Raw genomic sequence first — 11847 nt, forward strand, 5'->3', positions numbered from 1 at the left:
CAACCTCTGCTACAAAGCACACTTTGAACGTTAGAGTCAGATGTGGTTCAATATCCCCCTCCATCCAATACATCAAGTTGGACAATTACTTAAACTTTCTGTGTTTCAATTTCCTCATCTGTAAAGGGGAATATTAGTAAAATCAACCTTATAAATGTATCAGATTAAAATGATGTGATAAGGAGCGCCTGGGTGGCTCAGTGGGTTAAGCCGCTGCCTTTGGCTCAGGTCATGATCTCAGGGTCCTGGGATCGAGTCCCACATAGGGCTCTCTGCTCAGCAGGGATCCTGCTTCCCTCTCTCTCTCTCTGCCTGCCTCTCCATCTACTTGTGATTTCTGTCAAATAAATAAATAAAATCTTTAAAAAAAAAAAAGATGTGATAAGAGACGCTGGGTGGCTCAATCAGTTAAGTGCCGGTCTTTGGCTCAGGTCGCGATCCTGGAGTCCCAGATCAACCACCGCTGGGCTTCCTGCTCAGCCGGGAGTCTGCTTCCCTCTCTTCCTCTGCTCCTCCCCCAGCTCCAGCTCGTTCTCACTCACTCCCTCTCTCAAATAAATAAATCTTTAAAAAATAAAATGATGTGATAATAACAGTACCCAGCAGAAATCATCACTAGATACAAGAAAGTTGTAGGGGAGATTTATAAAGTCTCAAATGAGCACCTGTCCACTTATTTGTTAAAAAAACAAAGGGAAATACACTGGGAATATACCCAAAGCCACTGAGCTACACACTTAAAAATGGTTAAAAATATGGGGTGCCTGGGTGGCTCAATCGTTAAGAGTCTGCCTTCAGCTCTGGTGGTGACTGGGATCGAGCCCCACATCTGGCTCCCTGCTCAGTGGGAAGCCTGCTTCTACCTCTCCCACTCCCCCTGCTTGTGTTCCTGCTCTCACTGTCTTTCTGTCAAATAAATAAATAAAATCTTAAAAAAAAAAAAAAAAGGTTCAAAATTTGTTACGTATATTTTGCCACAATAAAAAAAAAAGGAGGTAAAATAACACAATTCCTTCAGGTACCCAGTCTGGTGGCCCTGCCCAACCGGTGGCTGTGTCATCTAAGCACATGTGACCTCCAAGGTCATCACTGCAAGGGGAGAAAGAGTTGTTAAAGTCACACGGGTTCATAGCTGCCTTAGGCCAGAAGCGATATGCATCGCTTCTGGTCACAGTTCACTGGACAGAACTTGTCACAAGGCTCCCACTTAATGGCAGTGGAGGCTAGAAGTATAAGAAAGCATTTGGTGAGTACTGTCTCTTTCATCTGCTTTCCCCACTCCAGTGTGAGCCCTTAGAAGGCAGGAGATTCCTGATTCTTCTTGGCCCCTCAGTGAGTAGCATGGTAACCTGTTCCCCCTCTTAGGGTCAGGAAGGGAAGCATTCATTGGGTGAGTGATTAAGTGAATGAATGGATGGATGGATGGATGACAAAGTACATAGTGTAGGATACAGAGACAAAGTATATTTTTTAATTCCTTAGAAACTGATTTTATAAGGCAAGAGTTATATTTCTCACACTTCAAAAGCAACTTGCTACTTTTCTAAAACAATATCTTAGAAGAGTCAACCTTTTATCACAGAAAAGGACAATTTCATCTCTGCCCATAAAGTAAAACATGGAATCATTCTTTTTTCCCCTGCCAGTTACTATTTGAGAAAAAGGTGACTGCCTTCCTTTCTAAAACTGTCTACAATCATTTTCCCATTATAAAATTACAACACCTTTATTGTAGAAAGCTTTACACATATATCAAAAAATATGGAAGGAAGTAAAATTTGACTGGATCACCACCACCAACAGAAAACTCTTTTTCCTGTATGGGATCATATTCATGTATGTTTTGTGTGTGTGTGTGTATGTGCACACTTGCTAAACAAAAAATCTGGAGTCTTCCACATTTATCAGGTGTATCTTACGCAGCACCTCAAATCTTCTTGGCCTTGCCGATATCTGAGGCCCTTGACTACTTTTTCTACCCCGGTTGCCATGAGATAGACCAAATACGCATGAGTTCTAACTGAATGCACAGAGGCACGACCACCAGTCCCTCACCTCCTGCTCATGCCATTTGCCTCTCACTCCCTCCCGGGGCTCCCCTCTCACCCTGAAGGTGTGAGAACCTGTGGGACCCACCTGTTGCCCACACATGCACAAACTGGAAATCTGAGGGAGGGAATACAGCATGCGGCAAACCTTTTACCGATGAGATACAGAAGCTGAGGGTTAAATTCTTCTCCCTCCTTTCTTTGGTGGGGAGAGGGCTGTCCTGGGATACAGAACTTCATACACGCTTCTGAGAGACAGCATTAAGAGATCGAGCAGTCAGTTGTACTTGTTAATCAAGGGGTGGCCAGCTTGGACATGTCCCCTTGAAATGACTTAATCTTCCTTCTCTCCTCAATCTCCCTTTCTTCACTTCTGCTTCCTGAAGAAATCATAGCACATAAGGTTTTGCCTCAAGTCTAGATTCTGGGGTTCCCAGGTATAGAGATACCATAGACACTCTGCTAACTATCCCTTCAGCTCTTACCACAATCGTGCACCTAGGCCTAACTGCCAAATGCCAACATTTGTATCTCTTTATCTGAGGGCCTTTTTTGGCATCCAGGGCCCATTTTGTGCCTGTTCATGGTAAGTTGGAAGCACCAGAGAACCGATGCCCTTGGGAGCAGCCCTCCATTACTGACTGATGGGAGCTGGTGTTTAAAGACCCTAGATCTCTTACCCACTTTGTGAGATAACACTGAGCTAGGAGTTCTACATTGGCTTGAGTTTCCCAATGAAATTAGGTTTGGTTGCCCACTAGTGGTAACTGGCTTGGCCATGCACCTCACCCTCTGATAAATGCCCTTTCTTTCCTGTCTCGCTCCCCTCACCTCTACCGCACATCCTGGAATCTTCTCTCAGATAAGCTACGTATGTTTGAAGAAAAATATAGGGGAAGCAAAAGATACCTTTACAACGGAGAAATCTAGTAGATGCTACCTTAATCAGGTAATCAAACATAATGTCACCAGTGATAGTCCCATCATAAGCTCCCTGATGGATATACTAAAAAGGTTACAACGTCACTTAAGGAGTATTTCTACCAATTTAATCATGACTCTAATCAAGAGGAAATAATTAGACAAGTTGAAACCTATAACATTTGGATTCACACCATGTCAATGTCTTAAAAAGTAAAACAAAGGAGGGTATGTGCTATGCTGAGTGCTGTGAAGTGTGTAAACCTGGTGATTCACAGACCTGTACCCCTGGGGCTAATAATACATTATATCTTTTTTTTTTTTTTGTAAAGATTTTATTTATTTATTTGATAGAGAGAAATCACAAGCAGATGGAGAGGCAGGCAGAGAGAGAGAGAGAGGGAAGCAGGCTCCCCGCCGAGCAGAGAGCCCGACGCGGGACTCGATCCCAGGACCCCGAGATCATGACCCGAGCCGAAGGCAGCGGCTTAACCCACTGAGCCACCCAGGCGCATTATATCTTTATAAAAAAAATTTTTTAATTACTTAAAAATAAATAAATAAAACAAAGCAAAATATAGAATAAAATAAAACAAAGCAAATGAACTCTTCTAGATCAAGAGATTAAAGACACACAACGCACAACAACTACAACTACAGTGTGGTTCTTTGAAAGGATTTTAGATCAGGGGAAAAAAAAACTGTAAAGGATAGTCTAGAGGGGATTCGGATGATGGACTGCATATTATTCAAATGCATTGCACTGTTGTTAAATTTGCATCAGAGTTATGTAAGAGGATGATCTTGTCCTTGGGAGATATATGATGAAGTAGTGGAGTGAACTGCCATGTTTTCTGCAACTTACTCTCAAATCAATCAACTAATAAAATGTGTGTGTGGGCACACATGCACAAAGAGGAGGAGAGGAAGATAAAGTAACAAATTTATGAATCTAGGTGCAGGATATGCAGGCAATCCTTGTATAACTTTTCTGAAAGCTTCAAATGTTTCAAAATAAAATGTTAGGAAAGACTTTCTGCACAGCCACAGTTATGGCAACTACATAAATCCAAATATCCCAATACAACCAATGCAGACCAAAAAGAGGAACAAATAAAACCACAAATATCCTGTATCTTCTAATATAATGAGAAGACTGAAAATACTACAAGCTTCAAATTGCCTGAAATTAGAAAAAATAAACACCAACTTCTGGTGGAGATATTTCTCAAATGCACATCTTAACTCTTCAAGGAGAGGAAGGAGGGACATGGATGGGAAGAGAAATGCACAGGAGAGAGAGGAGGATGGAGAGCCAAAGATGGAACTAAAATTGCTCCCAGAAGATAACCCACACGAAGAATGAAGATACTGACAGAGTTCTGGTAGGTCAGAGCAGTCCATGAAAAAAAGCATATACACAACTCAAGGAGGCAATCTTGGAAAGCCCGTATTTCTGGGGAGAAGAGGGCAAAAAAGAATGAGGTGCCTTTTGAAACGACACTGTGAAGAATAGAGAGGGCAGAGTATAGATCCTACAAGACAAGAGAAAATTCAAAATCACAGGACATATAACCATGACCCTTTTTTGGCTTTTTTGCCTTCTAATAAAGAAACCATACTCACTACACTTAAAAAAGAATAGGAACTGTTCTTGAACTAGGAATCGCATAAATCATCTATCAATCGTGTTCACAAAATACAAAATTAAAGACAAAAAAGAGTCAATGAAGTGACTCTTAATCTCACGAAACAAACTGTGGGCTGCTGGGGGGAGGGGGGTTGGGAGAAGGCGGGTAGGGTTATGGACATTGGGGAGGGTATGTGCTTTTGGGTAAATTGGAAGGGGAGATGAACCATGAGAGACTATGGACTCTGAAAAACAATCTGAGGGGTTTGAAGTGGCGGGGGGGGGTGGGAGGTTGGGGTACCAGGTGGTGGGTATTATAGAGGGCACAGCTTGCATGGAGCACTGGGTGTGGTGAAAAAATAATGAATACTGTTTTTCTGAAAATAAATAAATTGAAAAAAAAAAAAAAAGAGTCAATGAACTTAAAGATGGTGCCATAGAAATTATATAATCTGAAAAGGAGAAAAAGACAAACTGAAAGTAATGAGAGTCTCAAGGTCCTGTAGAATAATATAAAAACAGCTAACACAAATATAATTGAAGTCCCAAAAAAAGAGGTTAAAGCCAATGGAAAACAAAACAATAACAAAAAAAATTAATGACTTGGAATTTCCTAAATTGGGTGACAGGCATAAATTTATAGATTTAAGGTTAGCAAACCTCAAGAAGAATAAAAACAAAGAAAATCACACCTAGACACACTGTAGGCAAATTGCTGAAAAAAATAAATAAATAAAGATAGAAAATCTGGGAAGCAGTCAAAGAAAAATGGCCCATTATATACAAAATAACAATAAAAATGATGACTCCATCTTACATTAGAGTTAAAAAGGCATAATTAGGAATAAATTTAATTAAAGATATATAAGATCTCCCCACTAAAAACTACGAACAGATATGAAGTTGAGAGGCAATGTGGGGGGTTTGGGGGGTAGGAAAGGAATAAATGAAACAAGATGGGATCGGGAGGGAGACAAACCATAAGAGACTCTTAATCTCACAAAACAAACTGAGGGTTCGTGGGGGGAGGGAGAGGGTGGTGGGGTTATGGACGTTGGGGAAGATAGGTGCTACGGTGAGTGCTGTGAAGTGTGTAAACCTGGCAATTCACAGACCTGTACCCCTAGGGCTAATAATACACTATATGTCAATAAAAAAATAAAAAATTGTTTTAAAAAAAAACTACAGTCTTAAAGAAATAAAGACCTAGCAAAGAGGGGGGGCACCTGGGTGGCTCAGGGGGTTAAAGCTCCCAGGGTCCTGGGATCAAGCCCCACATAGGGCTCTCTATTCTTCAGGGAGACTGCTTCCCCCTCTCTCTGCCTACTTGTGATCTCTGTCAAATAAATAAATAAAATCTTAAAAAAAAAAAAAAGACCGCAAAGGGAGATATATCATGTTCATAGGTTTCGATAATCATTACCATTAAGATGTTAATTTTTCCCAAGTTGACCTAAAGATTAAATGTCACCTCAGTCATAATCCTAAAAGACTTTTTCTTTTTTTTTTTTTAAGATTTTATTTATTTATTTATTTATTACAAGCAGGCAGAGAGGCAGGCAGAGAGAGGAGAAAGCAGGCTCCCCTTGGAGCAGAGAGCCCGATGTGGGGCTCGATCCCAGGACCCCGGAATCATGACCCGAGCTGAAGGCAGAGGTTTTAACCCACTGAGCCACCCAGATGCCCCCTAAAAGACTTTTTTATAGACATTGATAAAATGGTTCTAATATTTATATGGAAAATGCAAAGGAACTAGACTGTCCAAATCAATCTTGAAAAACAACAAAGCTGAAGGACCATCAACAAAGTTGATGTCATACAGTCAAACTCATGGCTCACTATAAAGCTACAATAATTAAAATAGAAGTAATTAAAACTGACATAGAATTGATCAGTGGTGGGGCGCCTGGGTGGCTCAGTTGGTTAGGTGGCTGACTCTTGGTTTTTGGCTCAGGTCATGGTCTCAGAGTCAAGGTCTCTGGGCTGTGGGATCAAGCCCTGCATTGAGCTCTGTGCTCAATGAGGAGTCTGCTAGAGATTCTCTCCCTCTCCCTCTGCCCCTCCCCCTACTCTTGCACACACTCTCTCTCTAAAATAAACAAATAAATAAATCTTAAATTTAAAAAAAAATCAGTAGAACACACAAAAAAAGCCCAGAAACCAACCACCATTTATACAGTCATCTGAATGGCAATCTGAATTGCTAAGGTACAAATGTAATGCAATGACATTTTCAACAAATGGTGCTGGGATAACTGGATCTCTATATGGAGAAAAAATTTTATATTTTCCACAAAATATTTTTTACACAATTCACAAAGAATAGAGATGGGTCATAGGCCTAAATATAAAAGCTACAATGATAAAATTTCTAGAAGAAAATATAGAACTGTATCTTCACATCCTAAAGGTAGTCAAAATTTCTTAGACAAGACCCAGAAAGTAGTAACAATTAAAAAAAAAAATGATAAATATGACTACACCAAAATGTAATACTTTGCTTACCAAAGAGCACTCTGAAAACGATTAGGCAACCACAAAAGACTGATATCTAGAACATAAAAAAGATATAACTCCTGCAACTCAATAATAGAGACAAATAACCCAACTTTAAGTGGTCAAAAATCTGAGCAAATACTTAAAGGAAAATACACAAATGTGAACAAGCCTAGGAAAGTGTTCCAAAATCGTTAGTAATCAAGGACTAAAATTAAATGACATACCCCTCCATACCCTCCAGAATGGCTAAAAATAAAAACTACAGCACCAAAAGTTGGCAAGGATGTGAAGCAACTGGAATTCTCATACACAGCTGGCTGGAAAAAGAATGAAAAAACTATTCAGCTGTAAGCACGTTACCCTCCATGAAAACTCCTTGGGTTCAGAGGGTAGAACAGCAGGCCACAGAGGATTATCCCCAGGCCTTGAACCCTAATGGCTCTTTTTATATTCTGGAGGTCAGTCTTTTGTTAGGTAGGTGTCTTGGTGCTTGCCTATTCATTTTCTTAGAGTTGTCTTTGATGAGAAGTTTTGAATTTGTTGTTATCACATTTTTTAAGTGGGTATTGCTTTCTAAGTCTTGTCTAAGAAAGCTCTGCACAACCTCGGATGTGTCATGAAGCTATCCTTTTAGATTTTCTTCTAGAAGAATTATGTTTTATAATTTTGGAAATTAAACTGATAATTTCTTTAGAAATTAAACATGCATCTGCCATATGACCCAAGAATTATTCTGAAAGGTATTGTCTTAGAGACATAAAATCATATAACCAAGAAAAGATTTGTGGGATGGAGACACCTGGGTAGCTCAGTCAGTTAAGCTCCGACTCTTGATCTTGGCTCAGGCCACGATCTCAGGGTTGTGAGACTGAGCCCCCCGCTGGGATCCACACTGGGCTCTGCGCTGGATATGGAGCCTCCTTAAGATTCTCTCTCCCCATCTCCCTTGCCCCTCCACAACCCTCTCAAAAAAAAAAAAAAAAGATGTGGGATGGAAAGGTAAAGAGATTGAACCAGGACAGGGGCTATGAGCGAGAAATGGATGATTTTGAGATATATTAAGAAGGTCAATGAGATTTGTAAAAATGTTTTTATTCTGATCTACTTCCTTCTCACCTAAAAGCATTTCTAATTGTAAGTGGAGAGAAGAAGGAAGGAATAAGGAATGAGGCATGTTACATAAGGAAATTTTCCTCTTTTGTCTGACCTTTTCTCATCTGTATTAAAGAAAGGACAGGGGACACCTTGGTGGCTCAGTTGCCTAAGCGTCTGCCTTCGGCTCAGGTCATGATCCCAGCGTACTGGGACAGACCCCAGCATCAGGCTCTCTGCTCAGTGGATTGCCTGCTTCTCTCTCTATCACTCCCCCTGCTCTCCGTGAAATAAAAAAAAAAATCTTAAAAAAAAAAAAATAAAAGACAAGATAGGCAGGGCATAAAGGGTAATATTAGCCACCTTAAAAAGTTTGAAACATTAGTTTATAAACCTTGGGACAGCAATGGAAATTTTAAGCTGAGAATGATGAGATTATATTCAGGCATCAGAAGGCTCTTTGTCAACAGTGAATGAGGGAGGGATAAGTTAGGAATCTGTTCCAACAGTCCAGAGAGAAACTGATAAAGGAAGATCATGGCCATGTGAAGAAAGAATGGACTCGGGATATGTATTACAGGGGGCAGAACTGGCAACTCAGTGACGGGCAAGGATCTGATTGCAAGGATAAAGAACAGAAGGATTAGAGACCGAGTTTTTTTCTTTTATTTTCAGGTATGTACATGCTGCTGTAACATTTTGTGAAACTTCAAATGTGATCTCCTCTTTGAAGCCCTATGCAGGTTACACTCTAAACAGAATCAATCCGGGGTACCTGGGTGGCTCAGTGGGTTAAAGCCTCTGCCTTCGGCTCGGGTCATGATCTCAGGGTCCTGGAATTGAGCCCCGCATCGGGCCCTCTGCTCAGCAGGGAGCCTGCTTCCCACTCTGTCTCTGCCTGCCTCTCTGCCTACTTGTGATCTCTCTCTCTCAAATAAAATAAATAAAATCTTAAAAAAAAAAAAAAACAGAATCAATCCTATGTTCTCTAGCATTTTAGACATACATCAAAACACACATTCCAAAAAAAAAAAAAAAAAAAGGCACATACTACACTCTAATCCACACTCAGGCATTCAAGAACAGAAAGGCCATATACTAATTACTCCAGCCCTTAACATAGTCCTGACCCAGCACTAGTATAAGGAGCATTTTACTTTTATTTTAGCTTCTCTTCACTTTAAAACTGCCAGTATGGTATTAAAAACGAATGCCTTGAGTGGAAAAATGTTAGAAGTTACAGAGATAGAAGAATATCCACACTAGGCTTTCTGTCCTTGAATAATTACATTGGTTATAAAGTCAATTCTCATTCATGGCAGTTCTATGAAGTCATCATGAACACTGAATTATCAAATACTGACCCATTTGCTCCGAGGAGAAACACAGGGTTAGGTCCTTGTAAGCCTCTGGTCACATTTTCTTAAACTAGTCAACACAGAATCTTGTTTCATGTGTGTTTCTACTGAAAGATACCTCACTCAATATATATTAACTTACTAATACTGACCTCACAGCCAGAAGCATGTAACTCATACCTGAACAATACTTATCTAAAAGAAGCTTTCTTTTCTCTGTAAGAGACACCACAGCCTTCTTAGACTTGTAATGCTAGACAGCACTTCAGCCACATGCTTGGAAGCCATTCCAAACTGCGAAATCACTAACAAAAAGTACAAAAATGAGAAAAATGTGACACTAAATATATCTCAAAGCACTATGAATGTTGATTTAGGGGTTACAAAAATTTATGGGTAGGTACGTCCCAAATAAAGACTCTATGAATAGGGGCACCTGGGTGGCTCAACGGGTTAAGCCTCTACCTTTGGCTCAGGTCATAATCTCAGGGTCCTGGGACTGAGCCCCACATCAAGCTCTCTGCTCAGTGGGGCGCCTGCTTCCCCCTCTGTCTCTGCCTGCTTGTGATCTCTGTCAAATAAATGAATAAAATCTTTGGGAAAAAAAAAAAAAGAGTCTATGAATAATGAGGATCAACTACAGGTTTTTTTTGTTTGGTTTTGAGATAAAACCTCTCTCCCACAGTTCTATCAGCTACCTTTTTCATTCACTCATCCACCTACACCCAGTTTGTATCACAAGGTCATGGCACACATCATGCAGCAACACAAATATTTTTCTGCTAGTTACCACTACAATTAGCGGTTTAAGAGAGGACTTTAAAAGACAACTTTCCCTAAAAGATACCAGACCTGAGGCCACTAAAATACCTGAGCCAGTCCCAGAGTTAAACGCTGGCTTAGGAGAATTACATTTAAAAACGTGCCTCAGACTGTGAGTTCTGTGGAGGAATAGACCTTAATAGGTCTAGGAAGCCGAAAGTAGAAACAACCCAAATGTTCATCAGCTAATGTAACAAAATGTGGTATATCCCTACAAGGGATTATTAATATTATTCAGCCATAAAAAGGAGTGAAGTATTGACAATGCTTCAATAGGCATGAACCTTGAAAACGTTACGCTTGGTGAAAATGTGCCCAACACACAAAAACTGCAGGATTCCATTTACGTGAAATATCTAGAATTGTTAAATTCAGAGGCAAAAAACAGATTAGCGGGGTGGGGATGGGGGCAAATGAGAAGTGCCTGCTAAGGAGTTGTGGGCTTCTGTTCAGGGTGATAAAAATGTTATGCGACTAGATAACGGTGATGGTTGCACAACCTTGTGAATATACTAAGCCCACTGAACTGTTTAAATGGATGAATTTAATTGTATATGAATTGCATCTCAATTAAAAAAAATTAAGAAGGCTAACTATGCGGCAAAACACCAATGTCAGATTCCTTTAGATGAGTAATTCCTTCCCAACTGCCGCCACTCCTCTCCACTCCGCCTAGCTACGGACACAAACTTCAGCACCCTTCACTCCTGTCAACAGGCAGCATTGGGGAGGTCTCACGCCCTGCACGGGACCGCCACAATTAACAATAAGCCGCCTGCACCCCGTCGTGGGGTCTCGGGGTGTTGGTCCAAGTCTCCTGAACCCCTGTCCCTCCTAACCAAACTCTCAGTAAGCTCTGACCCTGAACTCCTACTGTTCTAACTAGTACAGGCCCCGGTCTCGGGACCATGCGGCTGAAGCCCTCAGGACGACCTCAACCGCCTCCCCAATCGATCTACTCAGAATCTGCACTGCCCACACTCCACAACCCCGGGCCGGAACCACCCCAATTGGGCCGTCCTCCCTCCCTTCCTCTCCACTTACGCGCCTCAGGCAGCGCGCGGTGCACGCAGGGAGCTCGGTCTAGGCTAAATGCAGGAAGAAGGGAGTTTAGATAGAGCCGCGCAGAGGAGACTGGGAAAGAACTGCAAGAGAACTCTGGGAAGAAGGTCCAAATCGAGTACGAGACCGGGGAGGGCGGGGAGGACAGAAGGAGGAGCTAAAAATTAAGTGAAGGGAGACGAGCCGCAAGGCAATCTGCCGAAAGCCGTAGAGCAACCTGGCAGCGCGACGCTGACTACGACGTGCCAAGGCCAATTTCTCCGAGTCACTCCTACTGCCTCCATCTCCCCCGAACTCCCTTTACTTTTGCGGCCGCCCAGGTCTCTGCTGCCCCCTGGCGGACTCGGCGAGCTAACGAGGAGCATTTCGGCGCCTTACTGAGAGATCTCACAAACCCAATCCCCAGATAGAATGA

General features: G+C 41.5%; 1 protein-coding gene across 5 annotated transcripts in view; it reads right to left on the reverse strand.

The window, feature by feature from the left end:
- Positions 1-11482, reverse strand: part of RAD52 (RAD52 homolog, DNA repair protein) — a 37995-nt gene extending 26513 nt beyond the window's left edge. For 3 of the 5 annotated variants that reach the window (XM_044228047.1, XM_044228049.1, XM_044228044.1), the window contains exons 1-2: positions 11415-11447; positions 9729-9853 (exon numbers count right to left, since the gene is read on the reverse strand). The gene's annotated coding sequence lies outside the window, so the exon portion shown is untranslated. The other 2 variants (XM_044228048.1, XM_044228046.1) reach the window with 2 other exon arrangements.
- Between the last annotated feature and the right edge of the window lie 365 nt (positions 11483-11847).

The sequence above is a fragment of the Neovison vison genome, chromosome 12, assembly GCF_020171115.1.
Source record: "Neovison vison isolate M4711 chromosome 12, ASM_NN_V1, whole genome shotgun sequence".
In the NCBI taxonomy this organism is placed as follows: Eukaryota; Metazoa; Chordata; class Mammalia; order Carnivora; family Mustelidae; genus Neogale; species Neogale vison.